We start from the raw sequence: 20,902 nt of genomic DNA, 5'->3' as shown, positions 1-20,902 counted from the left end.
CCTCTATTTCCTCTTCTTCTACTCTTTTCTTTCTTCTTTTGCTCGAGGAAGAGCAAACCTTCTAAGTTTTGTATGGTAAAACTGTTGCTTTTTGTTTTTCCATAACCATTTATGACACCAAAGGCCGGAGAAACCTCTAGAAAGAGGAAAGAGAAGGCAAAAGCTTCCACCTCCGAGTCATCACAGATGGAGAGATTCATCTCAAGGGTGCATCAAGACCACTTCTATGAAGTTGTGGCCAAGAAGAAGGTGATCCCCGAGGTCCCTTTCAAGCTCAAAAAGGGTGAATATCCGGAGATCTGACATGAGATTCGAAGAAGAGGTTGGAAAATTCTCACCAACCCCATTCAACAAGTCGGGATCTTAATGGTTCAAGAGTTCTATACCAATGCATGGATCACCAAGAACCATGATCAACGTGTGAACCCAGACCCAAGGAATTGGCTCACAATGGTCGGAGGAAATACTTAGATTTCAGTCCGGAAAATGTAAGATTAGCATTCAACTTGCCCATGATGCAAAGAGATGCACGCCCCTACACTAGAAGGGTCAAATTTGATCAAAGGTTAGACCAAGTCCTCATAGAAATTTGTGAAGAGGGTGCTCAATAGAAGAGAGATTCAAGAGGGAAGCCGGTTCAACTAAGAAGGCATGACCTCAAGCCCGTGGCTAGGGGATGGTTGAAGTTCATCCAACGCTCAATCATTCCCACTAGCAACCGGTCTGAAGTTACTATAGATCGGGCTATCATGATCCATAGCATCATGATTGGAGAGGAAGTAGAAGTTCAGGAGGTTATATCCCTAGAACTCTACAAGGTGGCGGACAAGTCCTCTACTTTGGCAAGGTTAGCCTTCCCTCATCTCATTTGTCACCTCTACAATTCAGCAGGAATTGACATAGAGGAAGACATCCTCATTGATGAGGACAAGCCCATCACTAAGAAAAGGATGGAGAAAACAAGAGAGCCCACTCTTGAACCTCACCAAGAGCATGAGGAAATTCCTCATCATGAAGTTCCTGAGATGCCTCAAGGGATGCATTTTCTTCCATAAAACTATTGGGAGCAAATCAACACCTTCCTAGGAGAATTAAGTTCCAATATGGGACAACTAAGGGTGGAGCACCAAGAGCATTCTATCCTCCTCCATGAAATTAGAGAAGACCAAAGAGTCATGAGGGAGGAGCAACAAAGGCAAGGAAGAGACATTGAGGAGCTCAAGCACTCCATAAGATCTTCAAGAAGAAGAACAAGCCGCCATCACTAAGGTGGACCCGTTCTTTAAAATCCTGGCCTAAGCGGCTAAACCAAGCTGTCCCTAACCATGTGCTTGTGGCGTGAAGGTGTCAAGTGAAAAGCTTGAGACTGAGCGGTTAAAGTCGTGGTCCAAAGCAAAAAGAGTGTGCTTAAGAGCTCTGGACACCTCTAATTGGGGACTCTAGCAAAGCTGAGTCACAATCTGAAAAAGGTTCACCCAGTTATGTGTCTGTGGCATTTATGTATCCGGTAGTAATACTGGAAAACAAAATGCTTAGGGTCACGGCCAAGACTCATAAAGTAGCTGTGTTCAAGAATCAACATACTGAACTAGGAAAATCAATAACACTATCTAAATTCTGAGTTCCTATAGATGCCAATCATTCTGAACTTCAAAGGATAAAGTGAGATGCCAAAACTATTCAGAAGCAAAAAGCTAATAGCCCCGCTTATCTAATTAAGACTGATCTTCATAGATGTTTTTTGAATTCATTGTATATTCTCTTCTTTTTATCCTACTTTGTGTTTAGTTGCTTAGGGACAAGCAATAATTTAAGTTTGGTGTTGTGATGAGCGGATAATTTATACGCTTTTTGGCATTGTTTTTAGGTAGTTTTTAGTATATTTTAGTTACCTTTTATTATATTTTTATTAGTTTTTAAATAAAAATCACATTTCTGGACTTTACTATGAGTTTGTGTATTTTTCTGTGATTTCAGGTATTTTCTGGCTGAAATTGAGAGACCTGAGCAAAAATCTGATTCAGAGGCTGAAAAAGGACTGCAGATGCTGCTGGATTCTAACCTCCCTGCACTCTAAGTGGATTTTCTAGAGCTACAGAAGCCCAATTGGCGCGCTCTCAATTGCGTTGGAAAGTAGACATCTTGGGATTTCCAGCAATATATAATAGTCCATACTTTTCTCGAGATTTGATGGCCCAAACCGGCGTTTCAAGTTAGCATAAAAATTCTGGCGTCAAAACGCCAGAACTGGCATAAAAGTTGGAGTTAAACGCCCAAACTGGCACCAAAGCTGGCGTTTAACTCCAAGAAAAATCTCTACATGTGAAAGCTTCAATTCTCAGCCCAAGAACACACCAAGTGGGCCCGGAAGTGGATTTCTGCATCATTTACTCATTTCTGTAAACCCTAAGTTACTTGTTCTCTATAAATAGGACCTTTTACTACTGTATTTGATATACTTTACATAAGTACCTATATCTTATTTTATGTTTTATTCATCTTTTAATTATCAATTCTCCATAACCATTTGAATTTGCCTGACTGAGTTTTATAAGATCACCATAGCTTGCTTCAAGCCGACAATTTCCGTGGGATCGACCCTTACTCACGTAAGGTTTATTACTTGGATGAACCAATGCACACTTGCTGGTTAGTTGTGCGGAGTTGTGACAAAGAGTTGAGATTACAATTGTGCGTACCAAGTTGTTGGCGCCATTGATGATCACAATTTTGTGCACCACCTGACAATCACAAGCGGTTTACATGATGTTCAACGTAGTTATTGGACGACAGTCGGAGTATATTCTCTTGGGTCTCTGATCTACGGACTGAGTCCGTGAGATTAGGATCTTCGTGGTATTGGCTAGAACTAATTGGTAGCATTCCTGAGATCTGGAAAGTCTAAACCTTGTCTGTGGTATTCCGAGTATGATCTAGGAAGGGATGACTGTGACGAGCTTCAAACATATGAATGTTGGGCGCAGTGACAGTGTGCAAAAGGATAGAGAGAACCTATTCTGACGCTAGTGAGAACCGACATATGATTAGCCATGCGGTAGCTGTACCTGGTATTTTTCATCCGAGACAAGAAATCTGATAGTTGATTAGCCATGCAGAAACCGTACTTGGTATTTTTTATCCGAGAGGATCATACAGCTTGCTATAGAAGGGAGCACGCATGATTGGAAGAAGACAATAGGAAAGCAGAGGGTCAGAAGCAACAAAGCATCTCCAAACGCTTATCTGAAATTCCCACCAATGAATTACATAAGTATCTTTATTTTATTTTATGTTTTATTTATCTTTTAATTATCAAAACCTCATAACCATTTGAATCCGCCTGACTAAGATTTACAGGATGACCATAGCTTGCTTCAAGTCGGCAATCTCTGTGGGATCGACCCTTACTCGCGTAAGGTTTTATTACTTGGACGACCCAGTGCACTTGCTGGTTAGTTGTGCAGAGTTGTGAAAAGTGTGATCACAATTTCGTGCACCAGAGACACCCCACCATGGTAAAATCTTTTCTTTTTCTCTTTTGTAAATATTGGTAAAAGTAGTTAATTTGATGTTTTGTTAGGGTTGTTGAGTTTAGTTGGTAGTATAATGTGTTAAATAAGGTTTTATGGTGTTTTGGAAGTTGTTTGGAGGTTTGGAATGCTTGGTTTAGTGCAAAAAATGGAAAATTTTAAAAAACAGAGCGCCAACCCACGCGTACGCGTGACCTAAGCTTTTTCGACCATCCACGCGCACGCGTCACCCACGCGTACGCGTGGATACAAAATTCCACCCGCAGCCAAATTCCAGAGAGTTGCGCCTACATCGCGCGAGTTTTGTGCCTTTCGCGCAAAACTACCCACGCGTACACGTGCATCTCGCGTACGCATCGCTCTGTGAATAAGCCACCCAAGCATACGCGTGATACACACGTACGCGTCGCGCCCATTTCACCTCAGTCCACGCACACACGCGTGACTGGTATGCGAAATTGTTACTCAGGTTGTGAATTGTTGTTCGAAATTGATTCCCTGGCAATGGCACCAAAAACGGATGCACAGAACCATGGTCTAAACATATCTTCACAACTTCGCATAACTAACCAGCAAGTGCACTGGGTCGTCCAAGTAATACCTTACGTGAGTAAGGGTCGATCCCATGGAGATTGTTGGTATGAAGCAAGCTATGGTCACCTTGTAAATCTCAGTCAGGCAGATATAAAATAGTAATGGGGTTTTCGAAAATAAGTAATAAAAGAAGGATATAAATACTTATGTAAATCATTGGTGAGAGTTTCAGATAAGCGCATAGAGATGCTTTCGTTCCTCTGAACCTCTGCTTTCCTGCTGTCTTCATCCAATCAGTCTTACTCCTTTCTATGGCTGGCTTTATGTAAGGATGTCACCGGTGCCAATGGCTACTTTCAATCCTCTCAGGAAAATGGTCCAAATGCTCTGTCACAGCACGGCTAATCATCTGGAGGCATTACCCTTGTCGTTGGTTGCATCCTATTCCTCTCTGTGAAAATGGTTCGATGCGCTGTCACTGCATGGCTAATCATCTTGGAGGTTCTCGATCATACTGGAATAGGATTTACTATCCTTTTACGTCTGTCACTACGCCCAGCACTTGCGAGTTTGAAACTCGTCACAGTCATTCAATCATTGAATCCTACTCGGAATACCACAGACAAGGTTTAGACTTTCCGGATTCTCTTGAATGCCGCCATCATTCTAGCTTACGCCACGAAGATTAAGATTAAGAGATCTAAGAGATACTCATTCAATCGAAGGTAGAACGGAAGTGGTTGTCAGGCACGCGTTCATAGGGAATGATGATGATTGTCACGTTCATCACATTCAGGTTGGAGTGCGAATAAATATCTTAGAAGCGGAACAAGTTGAATTGAATAGAAAAACAGTAGTACTTTGCATTAATCTTTGAGGGACAGCAGAGCTCCACACCTTAATCTATGGAGTGTAGAAACTCTACCGTTAAAATTACATAAGTGAAAGGTCCAGGCATGGCCGAATGGCCAGCCCCTCTGATCTAAGAACCAGGCGTCCAAAGATGATTCAAAGATGTCTAATACAATAGTGAAAGGTCCTATTTATAATAAGCTAGCTACTAGGGTTTACAGAAGTAAGTAATTGATGCATAAATCCACTTCCGGGACCCACTTGGTGTGTGCTTGGGCTGAGCTTGAATGTTACACGTGCAGAGGCTCTTTCTGGAGTTGAACGCCAGGTTGTGACTTGTTTTTGGCGTTTAACTCCAGAGAGCAGCGTAGAGCTGGCGTTTAACGCCCTTTTACGTCGTCTAAAATCGGCCAAAGTATGGACTATTATACATTGATGGAAATCCCTGGATGTCTAATTTCCAAAGCAATTAGAAGCGCGCCATTTTGAGTTCTGTAGCTCCAGAAAATCCACTTTGAGTGCAGGGAGGTCAGAATCCAACAGCATCAGCAGTCCTTCTTCAACCTCTGAATCTGATTTTTGCTCAAGTCCCTCAATTTCAGCCAGAAAATACCTGAAATCACAGAAAAACACACAAACTCATAGTAAAGTCCAGAAATGTGAATTTAACATAAAAACTAATGAAAACATCCCTAAAAGTAACTAGATCCTACTAAAAACAATGCCAAAAAGCGTGTAAATTATCCGCTCATCACAACACCAAACTTAAATTGTTGCTTGTCCCCAAGCAACTGAAAATCAAATAGGATAAAAAGAAGAGAATATACTATAAATTCCAAACTATCAATGAAACATAGCTTCAATCATATGAGTGGGACTTATAGCTTTTTGCCTCTTGAATAGTTTTGGCATCTCACTTTATCCATTGAAGTTCAGAATGATTGGCATCTATAGGAACTCAGAGTTCAGATAGTGTTATTGATTCTCCTAGTTTAGTATGATGATTCTTGAACACAGCTATTTTATGAGTCTTGGCCGTGACCCTAATCACTTTGTTTTCCAGTATTACCACCGGATACATAAATACCATAGACACAAAATTGGGTGAACCTTTTCAGATTGTGACTCAGCTTTGCTAAAGTCCCCAATTAGAGGTGTCCAGGGTTCTTAAGCACACTCTTCTTTTGCTTTGGACCTTGACTTTAACCGCTCAGTCTCAAGTTTTCACTTGACACCTTCACGCCACAAGCACATGGTTAGGGACAGCTTGGTTTAGCCACTTAGGCCAGGATTTTATTCCTTTAGGCCCTCCTATCCACTGATGCTCAAAGCCTTGGGATCCTTTTTATTGCCTTTGCCTTTTGGTTTTAAGGGTTATTGGCTCTTTGCTCTTGCCTCTTGGTTTTAAGAGCTTTTGGCTTTTTCTGCTTGTTTTTTCTTTATTTTTTTCTAATTTTTTTCGCCTATATTTTTTTTTTCTGCAAGCCTTGTTCTTTGCTGCTTTTTCTTGCTTCAAGAATCATTTTTATGATTTTTCAGATTATCAAATAACATGTCTCCTAGTCATCATTCTTTCAATAGCCAACATATTTAACATTCTTAAACAACAACTTCAAAAGACATATGCACTGTTCAAGCATACATTCAGAAAACAAGAAGCATTGTCACCACATCAATATAATTAAACTAAGTTCAAGGATAAATTCGAAACTCATGTACTTCTTGTTCTTTTGAATTAAAACATTTTTCATTTAAGAGAGGTGATGGATTCATAGGACATTCATAACTTTAAGACATAGTTACTAACTACTAATGATCATGTAATGAAGACACAAACATAGATAAGCACTTAACATAGAAAATGAAAAAACAGAAGAAATAAGAACAAGGAATGAATCCACCTTAGTGATGGTGGCGTTTCCTTCTTGAGGAACCAATGATGTCCTTGAGCTCTTCTATGTCTCTTCCTTGTCTTTGTTGCTCCTCCCTCATTGCTCTTTGATCTTCTCTAATTTCATGAAGGATGATGGAGTGCTTTTGATGTTCCACCCTTAATTGTCCCATGTTGGAGCTTAGTTCTCCTAGGGAGGTGTTGATTTGCTCCCAATAGTTTTGTGGAGGAAAATGCATTTGAGGCATTTCCGGGATCTCATGGTGATGAGCTTCATGCGCCTCTTGAGCTCCATGAATGGCCTCTCTTGCTTGCTCCATCTTTTTCTTAGTGATGGGCTTGTCCTCTTTAATAAGGATATCTCCCTCTATGTCAATCCCAGCCGAATTGCATAGGTGGCAGATGAGGTGAGGAAAGGCTAACCTTGCCATAGTGGAGGACTTGTCAGCCACTTTGTAGAGTTCTTGAGGTATAATCTCATGAACTTCCACCTCTTCTCCAATCATGATGCTATGGATCATGATGGCCCGGTCTATAGTAACTTTAGACCAGTTGCTAGTGGGAATGATTGAGCATTGAATGAACTCCAACCATCCTCTAGCTAGAGGCTTAAGGTCCAGTCTTCTTAGTTGAACCGGTTTGCCTTTTGAGTCAATCTTCCATTGAGCTCCTTCTACACATATGTCCATGAGAACTTGGTCCAACCTTTGATCAAAGTTGACTCTCCTTGTGTAGGGGCGTGCGTTCTCTTCCATGTTTGGCAAGTTGAACGCCAACCTCACATTTTCCGGACTAAAATCTAAGTATTTCCCCCGAACCATGGTGAGATAATTCTTTGGGTTCGGGTTTTTACTTTGATCATGGTTCCTAGTGATCCATGCATTAGCATAGAACTCTTGAACCATTAGGATGCCGACTTGTTGGATGGGGTTTGTTAGAACTTCCCAACCTCTTCTTTGAATTTCATGTCGGATCTCCGGATACTCATTTCTTTTGAGTTTGAAAGGGACCTCAGGGATCACCTTCTTCTTGGCTACAACATCATAGAAGTGGTCTTGATGGGCTTTGGAGATGAACCTTTCCATCTCCCATGACTCGGAGGTGGAAGCTTTTGTCTTCCCTTTCCCTTTTCTAGAGGATTCTCCGGTCTTAGGTGCCATCAATGGTAATGGAAAAATAAAAAGCTTATGCTTTTACCACACCAAACTTAGAATTTTGCTCGCCCACGAGCAAGAGAAGAAAGAATAGATGAAGAAGAAGAAGAAATGGAGGAGAGGGAGAAGGGGTTGTGTTTCGGCCAAGAAGAGAAGAGAGGGTTGTGTTGTATGAAAATGAGGAAGAATTGAGGGTTATATATAGGGATGGGAGGGGGGTGAAGGTTCGGCCATTTAGGGTGGGTTTGGGTGGGAAATTGATTTTGAATTTTGAAGGTAGGTGGAGTTTATGAGGTAGGTTTATGGGGAAGAGTGGATGGATGTGAGTGGTGAAGAGGTGATGGGGAAGAGAGATTGAGGTGATTGGTGAAGGGTTTTGGGGAAGAGTGTTTATGGGATTGTGTGAAAGAGGAGTGAGAAGAAGTGAGTGGAGGTAGGTGGGGATCCTGTGGGGTCCACAGATCCTGAGGTGTTCAAGGATTTACAACCTTGCACCAAATTGGGCATGCAAAATGCCCTTGCACACAACTCTGGGCGTTCAGCGCCAGATTGGTGCTTGTTCTGGGAGTTGAACGCCCATTTGTAGCCTATTTCTGGCGTTGAACGCCAGAACCATGCTTGTTCTGGGCGTTCAGCGCCAGCTCTCCTCTAGGGTGCATTTCTGGCATTCAAACGCCCAGATGCTGCCCATTTCTGGCGTTCAGCGCCAGAACCATGCTCTGTTCTGGCGTTGAACGCCCAAAACATGCTTCTTACTGGCGTTTAAACGCCAGTAAGGCCTTCCTCCAGGGTGTGATTTTTTTCTGCTGTTTTTGATTCCGTTTTCAATTTTTATATTTATTTTGTGACTCCACATGATCATGAACCTATAAAGACATATAACTAAGAAAAATATAGTTAGATAAATAAAAATTGGGTTGCCTCCCAATAAGCGCTTCTTTAATGTCAATAGCTTGACAGTGGGCTCTCATGGAGCCTCACAGATGTGCAGAGCTTTGTTGAGACCTCCCAACACCAAATTTAGAGTTTGGATATGGGGGTTTGACACCAAACTTAGAGTTTGGTTGTGGCCTCCCAACACCAAACTTAGAGTTTGACTGTGGGGGCTTTGTTTGACTCTGCTTTGAGAGAAGCTTTTTCTGCTTCCTCTCCTTGGATGCAGAGAGAGATCCTTGAGTTGTAAACACAAGGTTGTCCTTATTTAATTGAAGGATCAATTCTCCTCTGTCCACATCAATCACAGCTCTTGCTGTGGCTAGGAAAGGTCTTCCTAGGATGATGGATTCATCCTCTTCCTTTCCAGTATCCAGGACTATGAAATCAGCAGGGATGTAAAGATTTTCAACCTTTACTAACACGTCCTCTACTTGTCCATAAGCCTATTTTTTTTTTGAATTGTCTGCCATCTCTAATGAGATTTTAGCAGCTTGCACCCCATAGATTCCCAGTTTCTCTATTACAGAGAGGGGCATGAGGTTTATCCCTGAACCAAGGTCACACAGAGCCTTAAAGATCATGGTGCCTATAGTACAAGGTATTATGAACTTTCCAGGATCCTGTCTCTTCTGAGGCAATGTCAGTTGATCCAGATCACTTAAATCATTGGTGAACAAGGGAGGTTCATCTTCCCAAGTATCAATGCCAAATAATTTGGCATTTAGCTTCATGATTGCACCAAGGAACTTGGTAGCTTGCTCTTCAGTAACATCCTCATTCTCTTCAGAAGAGGAATACTCATCAGAGCTCATGAATGGCATAAGGAGGTTCAATGGAATCTCTATGGTCTCTAGATGAGCCTCAGATTCCTTAGGTTCCTCAGAGGGAAGCTCCTTATTGATCACTGGACGTCCCAGGAGGTCTTCCTCCTTGGGATTCACGTCCTCTCCTTCCCTTACAGGTTTGGCCATGGTGCTTATGTCAATGGCCTTGCACTCTCCTTTTGGATTCTCTTCTGTATTGCTTGGGAGAGTACTTGGAGGGATTTCAGTGATCCTTTTACTCAGCTGGCCCACTTGTGCTTCCAAATTTCTAATGGAAGACCTTGTTTCATTCATGAAACTTACAGTGGCCTTGGATAGATCAGAGACTAAGTTTACTAAATTAAAGGTACTTTGTTCAGAGTTCTCTGTCTGTTGCTGAGTGGATGATGGAAAAGGTTTATTATTGTTAAACATGTTTCTTCCACCATTATTAAAGCCTTGTTGAGGCCTTTGATCCTTCCATGAAGAGATTTGGATGATTTCTCCATGATGGATTATAGGAGTTTCCATATAGTTCACCCATGTAATTTACCTCTGCTATTGCAGGGTTCTCAGGATCATAAGCTTCTTCTTCATAGGAAGCCTCTTGAGTACTGTTGGATGCACCTTGCATTCCAGTCAGACTCTGAGAAATCATATGGACTTGCTGAGTCAATATTTTGTTCTGAGCCAATATGGCATTCAGAGTATCAATTTCAAGAACTCCCTTCTTCATAGGCGTCCCATTACTCACAGGATTCCTCTCAGAAGTGTACATGAACTGGTTATTAGCAACCATGTCAATGAGTTCTTGAGCTTCTGCAAGTGTTTTCTTTAAGTGAATGGATCCACCTGCAGAAGTATCCAATGACATCTTTGATAGCTCAGATAAACCATCATAGAATATATCCAGGATGGTCCATTCTGAAAGCATGTCAGAAGGACACTTTTTGGTCAGCTGCTTGTATCTTTCCCAAGCTTCATAGAGGGATTCACCTTCCTTCTGTCTGAAGGTCTGAACATCCACTCTAAGCTTACTCAGCTTTTGAGGAGGAAAGAACTTGGCTAAGAAAGTCGTGGCCAGCTTATCCCAAGAGTTCAGGCTATCTCTGGGTTGAGAGTCCAACCACACTCTAGCTCTGTCTCTTACAGCAAAAAGGAAAAGCATGAGTCTGTAGACTTCAGGATCTACTCCATTAGTCTTAACAGTATCACAGATCTGCAAGAATTCAGTTAAGAACTGAAAAGGATCTTCAGATGAAAGTCCATGAAACTTGCAGTTCTGCTGCATCAGAGAAACTAGCTGAGGTTTCAACTCAAAATTGTTTGCTCCAATGGTAGGGATGGAGATGCTTCTTCCATGTAAATTGGAATTAGGTGCATTAAAGTCACCAAGCATCCTCCTTGCATTATTGTTGTTGGGTTCGGCTGCCATCTCCTTTACTTGTTCGAAATTTTCAATAAGGTTGTCTCTGAATTGTTGTAATTTAGCTTCTCTTAGTTTCCTCTTCAGAGTCCTTTCAGGTTCTGGATCAGCTTCAACAAGAATGCCTTTTTCTCTATCCCTGCTCATAAGAAAGAGAAGAGAAAAAGAAAAGAAGAGGAATCCTCTATGTCACAGTAAAGAGGTTCCTTATTGTTAGTAGAAAAAGAAGAAGAAAAAATTCGAACACAGATAAAAGAGGGGGTTCGAATTTGGTGAGTGATGTGAGGAAGAGATGTTAGTAGATGAATAAATAAATAGAATAAGATGAGAGAGGGAGAGGATTTTCGAAAATAAATTTTTTTTTGAAAAAGAGTTAGTGATTTTCGAAAATAGTTTTTGAAAAAGGTTAGTAATTTTCGAAAATAAAAAATATCAAAAATTAAAATAATTAGTTAATTAAAAAGAATTTTTGAAAAAGAGGGAAGATATTTTCGAAAATTAGAGAGAGAGAGTTAGTTAGGTGGTTTTGAAAATGATAAGAAACAAACAAAAAGTTAGTTAGTTGGTTGAAACAAATTTGAAAAAATAAGAAGTTAGGAAGTTAGAAAAGATATTTTGAAATCAAATTTTTGAAAAAGGTAAGATAAGAAGATATTTTTGAAAACATATGATAGAAATTAGTTTTTGAAAAAGATTTGATTTTTAAAATCTCAATTAATGACTTGATTCACAAGAAATCATAAAATATGATTCTAGAACTTAAAGTTTGAATCTTTCTTAACAAGTAAGTAACAAACTTGAAATTTTTGAATCAAAACATTAATTGATGATGTTATCTTCGAAAATATGATGTAAAATTAAGAAAAAGATTTTTGAAAAATATTTTTGGAATTTTCGAAAATAACTAGGAAAAATGAAAAAGATTTGATTTTTGAAAAAGGTTTTGAAAAAGATAAGATTTTTAAATTGAAAATTTGATTTGACTCATAAAAACAACTAGATTTTAAAAATTTTTGAAAAAGTCAAATCTAATTTTCGAAATTATGAGAGAAAAGAGGGAAAGATATTTTTTTTTTATTTTTGAATTTTTATGATGAGAGAGAAAAACAAGAAAAATAATGCAATGCATGAGAATTTTAGATCAAAACATGTGATGCATGCAAGAATGCTATGAATGTCAAGATGAACACCAAGAACACTATGAAGATCATGATGAACATCAAGAACATATTTTTGAAAAATTTTCAATGTAAAGAAAACATGCAAGACACCAAACTTAGAATTCTTTAATGCTTAGACATAAAAAATTCAGGAATGCGTATGAAAAACAAGAAAAGACACAAAACATGCAAATGCAAAGATCAAACAAGAAGACTTACCAAGAACAACTTGAAGATCATGAAGAACACTATGAATGCATGGAAATTTTTGAAAAATGCAAGGTGAATATGCAATTGACACCAAACTTATAACATGACTCAAGACTCAAAGAAGAAACACAAAAATATTTTTGATTTTTATGATTTTATAAATTTTTTGTATTTTCTTTTAATTTTTTCGAAAATCATTTCGAAAAAGAAAAATAAGGATTCCAAAATTTTTAATATGAATTCCAGGAATCTTATGCTCTTTAGACTAAAGCTCCAATCAAAGGGTCAGGCATGGCTTAATAGCCAGCCAAGCTTTAGTATGTAACTCAGGAACAGCAGCAGGTGGATTAGCAACAACTAGCTTGCTCTTGATAACAAATTGGAAGCCTCAGTCCAAATGAATTTAGACATGGCTTTACAGCCAACCAGGCTTCACATGCTTCATGAAACACTAGAATTCATTCTTAAAAATTCTGAAGAAAAATATATTTTTGAATACATTTTTTTTTCTTTTTTTTTTTCGAAAACAGGTGAGAAAATTTTGAAGTATTTTTGAAAATTTTTTGAAAAGATAACGAAAAGAAAATTACCTAATCTGAGCAACATGATGAACCGTTAGTTGTCCAAACTCGAACAATCTCCGGCAACGGCGCCAAAAACTTGGTATGCGAAATTGTTACTCAGGTTGTGAATTGTTGTTCGAAATTGATTCCCTGGCAATGGCACCAAAAACGGATGCACAGAACCATGGTCTAAACATATCTTCACAACTTCGCATAACTAACCAGCAAGTGCACTGGGTCGTCCAAGTAATACCTTACGTGAGTAAGGGTCGATCCCACGGAGATTGTTGGTATGAAGCAAGCTATGGTCACCTTGTAAATCTCAGTCAGGCAGATATAAAATAGTAATGGGGTTTTCGAAAATAAGTAATAAAAGAAGGATAGAAATACTTATGTAAATCATTGGTGAGAGTTTCAGATAAGCGCATAGAGATGCTTTCGTTCCTTTGAACCTCTGCTTTCCTGCTGTCTTCATCCAATCAGTCTTACTCCTTTCTATGGCTGGCTTTATGTAAGGATGTCACCGGTGCCAATGGCTACTTTCAATCCTCTCGGGAAAATGGTCCAAATGCTCTGTCACAGCACGGCTAATCGTCTGGAGGCATCACCCTTGTCATTGGTTGCATCCTATTCCTCTCTGTGAAAATGGTCCGATGCGCTGTCACTGCATGGCTAATCATCTTGGAGGTTCTCGATCATACTGGAATAGGATTTACTATTCTTTTGTGTCTGTCACTACGCCCAGCACTCGCGAGTTTGAAGCTCGTCACAGTCATTCAATCATTGAATCCTACTTGGAATACCACAGACAAGGTTTAGACTTTCCGAATTCTCTTGAATGCCGCCATCATTCTAGCTTACGCCACGAAGATTCTGATTAAGAGATCTAAGAGATACTCATTCAATCGAAGGTAGAACGGAAGTGGTTGTCAGGCACGCATTCATAGGGAATGATGATGATTGTCACGTTCATCACATTCAGGTTGGAGTGCGAATAAATATCTTAGAAGCGGAACAAGTTGAATTGAATAGAAAAACAGTAGTACTTTGCATTAATCTTTGAGGGACAGCAGAGCTCCACACCTTAATCTATGGAGTGTAGAAACTCTACCGTTAAAATTACATAAGTGAAAGGTCCAGGCATGGCCGAATGGCCAGCCCCTCTGATCTAAGAACCAGGTGTCCAAAGATGATCCAAAGATGTCTAATACAATAGTAAAAGGTCCTATTTATAATAAACTAGCTACTAGGGTTTACAGAAGTAAGTAATTGATGCATAAATCCACTTCCGGGGCCCACTTGGTGTGTGCTTGGGCTGAGCTTGAATGTTATACGTGCAGAGGCTCATTCTGGAGTTGAACGCCAGGTTGTAACGTATTTCTGGCGTTCAACTCTGGTTTGTGACTTGTTTCTGGCGTTTAACTCCAGACAGCAGCGTAGAGCTGGCGTTTAACGCCCTTTTACGTCATCTAAACTCGGCCAAAGTATGGACTATTATACATTGATGGAAAGCCCTGGATGTCTACTTTCCAACGCAATTAGAAGCGCGCCATTTCGAATTCTGTAGCTCCAGAAAATCTACTTTGAGTGCAGGGAGGTCAGAATCCAACAGCATCAGCAGTCCTTCTTCAACCTCTGAATCTGATTTTTGCTCAAGTCCCTCAATTTCAGCCAGAAAATACCTGAAATCACAGAAAAATACACAAACTCATAGTAAAGTCCAGAAATGTGAATTTAACATAAAAACTAATGAAAACATCCCTAAAAGTAACTAGATCCTACTAAAAACATACTAAAAACAATGCCAAAAAGCGTATAAATTATCCGCTCATCAGTGACACATGCGTACGAGTGGATTGCCTTCTTCATCACACTTCTTTTCTTCTCTTCTTTCCATCTCTTTCCTTCTGCTTTCTTCTTCTCTTCTCTTTTTCTTCTTCACCCATCATCCAACACTTCCAAACACCATGTATAACCATTCCTTTTAGATAATTAGTTGTTTAGTTGGTTGAATTTTCATTTAGTCTTTTGTTTTTCATTATAAGTGTTGGATTATTCATTTTGATTACTATATAGTGCTGCTTATTACTAATCATTGTTAATTGTCATTGTTGGATTCTCTTATTGAGGTTATACTTTGTTACTTAGTGTGAGCTTTAATGCTTAACCTTTGTGAATACCAAGTACATGAGAGTTGCCTTTAAGCTTTTAAACCTTTTTGAATTACATGACTTGGCCACCATGTGATTTGAATTCTTTTCTTTGATTAGGAAATTTCTTGACGGATGTTTTGCATTTACCTTAATGCATTGTATTTCTTGATCATACGCATCCCTATGTGTTCGGCTTGAATGCTTTCATGCTTCTTCATTGCTTGTTTGGTTGTTTTAACTTATAAGTTTAGAGCATCTCAAGCACATTAGAATGAGTGAAGTGCATGTTCCTTTTTGTGTACTTGTGACATAGCTCTCTTTGATAGTCTGTGTGTTCTAAACCACGCGCAACTTAGAATGCACACTTACGTTTATCCATGTCACACTAATTCACTCACTCGATTCTAGTGATCATTACCTCATTCCAACAATGTATGCTTCCTTGCTTTTGCATTTACTTTTCTTATTATCCTGCCTTCTATTTTCAGGATGAACCATTATAAAGCCAAAACGGAAGCGGAAGAAAGAACACGTAGCAACCAGTTAATCTACCAGCTGAAGGTAGCAACTCGGTAAGTCGCCATACCCCTTGTTCATCTTTGAATGCACTGAGGACGGTGCAAACTTTTAAGTGTGGGGAGGTCGTCCGACCAGTCAGCATTTTTGGGTGACAAGTTTCTAATCCCAACACTTTTGCATTTCATTTTTTTAGGTCTTTTAGAATTTTTGTTGCATTTTCTTACTTTGCATATATATGTATAATAAGCTTAGTCAAAACAATGTAATTTTTCAAGAAATTTATCTATAGGGCACACCACCCAATTGATTTGAGTAAATATTTTTCATTGAACTTGCTTGATTTATATCTTGTGGAACATGTTTTGAGCTAAGAACACAAGCTTGTGAGTTTTGAGCCTAATTGTGTGGTTACATCTTATAACCACTTATTCTCCTTCTTGTGTGCATTATTCTCTTTCTATGATTATAATCTTTGATTTGTTTGATTCTTTATGTCCATTATTTTATGTAGACATGCATTTATATGATTGAGGCCATCATTTCAATTAGCTCACTTACCCAAATAGCCTTACCTTTTATCTTCCTTTGTTAGCCAACTTTGAGCCTATGATTAACCCACTTGTTCTTAATTTTAGCATATCACAAGTCTTAAAGCGAAAAACAATAAATGTCTTTAATTTGAATCTTTGATTTTCTTAGGCTAGTGAGTGTGTATCATTCAAGTGTGGGGAACTTGGGACATTGGTTGGAAAAAGGTGTGTGTTGTATTTTTGTTGAAAATATTGGGAATTGGGTACATGTTCATGTGTTAATTAAATGTAAAACCATATGCATTGAGACTCTTGTGTATATTTTAGTTTGAAAAAGAAAAAAAAAATATACAAATGAGAAAATAAAAAAGAAAAGAAAAAAATATATATGAAAAGAAAAAAATATAGAAAAAAAGAAAGAGATAGAAAAGTAATAGAAAGGGGACAAAATGCCCCAAAGTGAAGTCCAATAATAATCAATGCATATGAGTTGTGATAAAAAAGAAAATGCATGAGTATGTGAAAAAGTGAAGAATGGGTAGTTAGGTTAGCTTTGAAATTGTATAGGTTGTTATATAGGTTAGGTGGGGAGTTTAAGCTTATCAAAGATTTAAATCTCAAACTCACTTGACCATATGCATCCTACCTTGACCCTAGCCCCATTACAACCTATGAAAAGACCTCATGATAATTGTATGCATGCATGAAATAATTGTTGATTGTTAGATGAAAAACAAATCTTGGAAAGTATGATTAGGAGAGAATTGAGTGGATCGACCCTATACACTTGAGCGAATAGAGCGTATATACATCCGGTGATGGTTCGATTGGTCAATTACATGTTTCCACCTTGATCATCACTTTTCTAGCAAGTTTTTAAAATCCTTTAATAACTCAATTCAATTGTGGTTTGGCTTGGTTATTAACACCTTTAGCCCTTGTGCTTATATATGCTTTCTTGGAAATTGAATTATTTTGACCAAGAAGTTGCATTCATTTAGATAGTTGCATATAGATAGATTGCATTTAGTTAGTTTACATTTTAATAAATGATGATATCCTTTGTCTATCTCTTGGGTTAGGCAGGAGGACATGCTTGGTTTAAGTGTGGGGAGATTTGATGCACTGCTATTTGGTGGTGCATCTTATGCTGAATTTAGGGGATTTTAGCACCCTTTTCCCACATTTATCCACTAGAATAGCATAGTTTTATATATTCTCCCTAATTTTCGCTTAAGAGTGAAAACATGCTTTTTAGGCCCTTAATTGGTTAATTTTAATTCACCTTTGATTCCACTAGATGTCTTGATGTGTGTGTTAGTGATTTCAGGTTGAAAAGGCAAGGAATGGATCAAAGGAATGGAGAGAAAAGCATGGAAAGTGGAGAAATCATAGAAAATCAAGGATTGGGAAAAATTCACCCCACGCGCATGCATAGCAGACGCGCACATGACGCGTACGCGTCGACGCTCGCATGTGACTTTTTTAAGTGAAAACATGCCCAGCGATTTTGGAGGGTTTTCAGGCCCAATTCTGAGTGGAATTCTGGCGGAAAAAGGTTAAAAGAACCAAGGATTGAAGGAGGATTCATCTTTTGACATCTTTTGGACACTTTTAGTTTCTAGTTTTAGTGGGAGGTAGTTTCTAGAGAGAGAAGCTCTCTATTCTCTCTAGAATTAGGATTAGGTTAGATTAGGATTTCTTAGATCTAGGTTAATTTCATGCTTTGATTTACTTTTCCTTGTGTAATTCTTGTTCTCCTACCTTCTCTCTCTCTCTAGTTTAGCATTTAATTCTTGTAATTGTTCACTTTATTGTTGATGCACTTTTGTTTCTTCTATTTCTCTTTTAATGCAATTTATGTTTCATGTTCCTTTATTGTTGATTTGCTCTATTGTTCTTAATTTCCTTGTAATTAGTAGTTGTAAATTTGAATTCCTTGCAATTTTTTCTTGCTTTTCTTTTATGCCTTCCAAGTGTTTGATAAAATGCTTGGTTGGATTATAGTGTAGATTTTTCTCCTCTTGGCTTTGGTTGAGTAATTGGAGACTCTTGAGTTATCAAACTCTTTTTTCGATTGATAATTGAAAGTTGCTAGTTGACTTGAAATCCACTAACTCTAGTCTTTCCTTAGGAGTTGACTAGGACTTGAGGATTCAAGTTGATTTATCCACTTGACTTTCCTTCATAGTTAGAGGTTGACTAAGTGGGAGCAATGGATAATTGATGTCACAATTGAGGAAGATAATGAGGATATGACTTCTAGTTCTCATTCTTTACCAAGAGCTTTCTTAGTTATTAGTTTACTTCTTTTGCAATTTATCTTTCATGTTTCTTATCCAAAACCCCAAAGATATACAATCCATAACCAATAGCAAGAACAGTTCCTTGCAATTCCTTTGAGAGACGACCCGAGGTTTGAATACTTCGGTTATTATTTTTAGTGGTTTGTTACTTGTGAGAACCAAATTTTTGCATGAAAGGATTATTTGTTGGTTTAGAAACTATACTTGCAACGAGATTTTATTTGTGAAATTCTTTACCATAAAAAATCCCTTCATCATGATTCATATGAATTAAATTAAATTCTTCTTCCTCTCAATTCATCTGGATAGCTAAGAAATAACTTCTGTTTTGATTGAGATCCATTCACTCCAGAACGGGGTTTGAATCTGTTGAATTTCCATGTGAGCTTCGGAAGGGGAATCATGGAAATTAGAACTGAAGCTCGGTTTCTCACAACTCTCTTGATCAACACCATTCGGGAGGAATTGAGATCTTGAGAGTCTGTGTGGCTTATGGATGAGAGACATGTACTTAACCTCTTCTCATGACAATTAGATCAAGGAATTGGCAAGATTGATTGTGATTAGACAGATTGGATTGCCAAGGAATTGGGATCCAATCAATTTCAATCCGCCATAGATCTACTAGATGATTGAGAAAGGAGTTGAGTCCAATTTAATTCAGGAAGGATTACAGTATCTCCAAACCTTGATGAATCACTTTCTTTGAATTTCTTCACCTTAGAATTCTCTGATTTAACTGCAATTACATTTTCCATTCTTGTTTTGATTTCCAGCACCCAAATCCCTTTATTATTCATGCAATTTAAGTTTCCTGCCAATTTAGATTCTGCAATTTAAATTTCTTGTAGTTTAAGATTCAGTTATTTACCTTTCTTACAATTTAAGTTTCAGCTCTTTTAATTTATTGCACTTTAAGTTTCAGTCATTTAAGCTTCCTGCAATTTACTTTTCTGTCAATCTACATTCTGCACTCTAGCTTTCTTGCAATTTACTTTCTGTTAATCAAATTTCACTCAATTCATCAATATTAGCTTAACTAAATTCATCACCATACTAAAGTTGCTTAATCCATCAATCCCTATGGGATCGACCTCACTTTTGTGAGTTTTACTACTTGATGCGACTCGGTACACTTGCCGGTGAGTTTGTGTGGAATCAATTTTCCCTCATCAAGTTTTTGGTGCTGTTGCCAGGGATTGATTTAGATCAACAATGATTAAGTGGGTGATAAGTCTAGATTAAGCATTTTCTTTGTTTTTGTCATTTTAGTTCTTTTAATTTTTTTTTGGCTGATACTAAGGTGTTTGTGTTATTACCTCAGTAGAAATTCTCATCAGTGACATGAGGAATTTTAATTTTCCTTGGTGATTGTGTTTTACAAAATTCAAATGGAGTTTACCTCATCTTTTGATGAAACAAATTTCATATGATATTACCCACCACCACAAAATAATTCAAGTCATTATCTTAATGGTGGTTGGGAATATCACCAAGAAATGACAGATTATGAGCAATCCAACCAGTGGGATATGCTCCAGAGCCACAACATAATCAAGACAATTCAATAAGATACTGCCCAACAGCACAAAATGATTCATGTCATTATGTTAATGGTGGATGGGAGTATCAACAAGGAATGATAGAGTATGAACACTCCCCAGAGCCACAACATGACTTATATTGTTCTGACAACTATACAAACTATGGCTGGGAGGGTCAAAACCAAAGAGATTTTAGTGCTCCATATGCTATTCATCAAGAGACATCATCATTTGATTATGCTGTCAATACATTCATGCAAGATTGCTCCCCAATGCCACAAAATGATCCATACTCTGATGAATTCAACAATTACTCAAGTTGTGGGTGGAAGGATCAAAATCAAGGAGCATTCAATAGTTTATACTCCACTTATCAAGAGCCATCATTACTTGAGCGTACCTTCAATTCATTTATGCAAAACTGTCCAACCTCACCCCTCAATTTCTCATTTGAAAATTCTTCATCATTTGACGATGCCTCAACACAAAGTTTCCTCTAAGATCCATACAACTCATTTCACCAATCACAAAATTCATCAAACTACATAGAAAACTCATTTCAACATTCACAAAATTCATTCCCCAATTCACAAAATTCATTACATACCCCTCAAAACAACTTCACCACAACACATCTGTAACACCCTCACTATCAAAAGGTCATGCTTCCAGCTGCGCCACTCTGATAGTTTGGATATTACGACAACTCTAAACATTTTTAATACTAAAATAGGAGCCTATTTAAATTAAAAACCGCATAACCTTTCTAAAACACTTTTTAATTGAAACCA

At 38.3% G+C, this 20,902-nt stretch overlaps 1 non-coding gene across 1 annotated transcript; it reads left to right on the top strand.

Annotated features, from left to right (window-relative positions):
• Positions 1-10,628: 10,628 nt before the first annotated feature.
• LOC112731661 (small nucleolar RNA R71) lies at positions 10,629-10,736 on the top strand. Its single transcript, XR_003167430.1, has one exon. It is a non-coding gene; the product is annotated as a small nucleolar RNA R71 (small nucleolar RNA).
• Positions 10,737-20,902: the final 10,166 nt, after the last annotated feature.

This window comes from Arachis hypogaea, chromosome 12 (assembly GCF_003086295.3).
Source record: "Arachis hypogaea cultivar Tifrunner chromosome 12, arahy.Tifrunner.gnm2.J5K5, whole genome shotgun sequence".
Taxonomy (NCBI): domain Eukaryota; kingdom Viridiplantae; phylum Streptophyta; class Magnoliopsida; order Fabales; family Fabaceae; genus Arachis; species Arachis hypogaea.
Note: the sequence above shows the minus strand (reverse complement) of the source record. Positions and strands in the feature narration are given on the sequence as shown.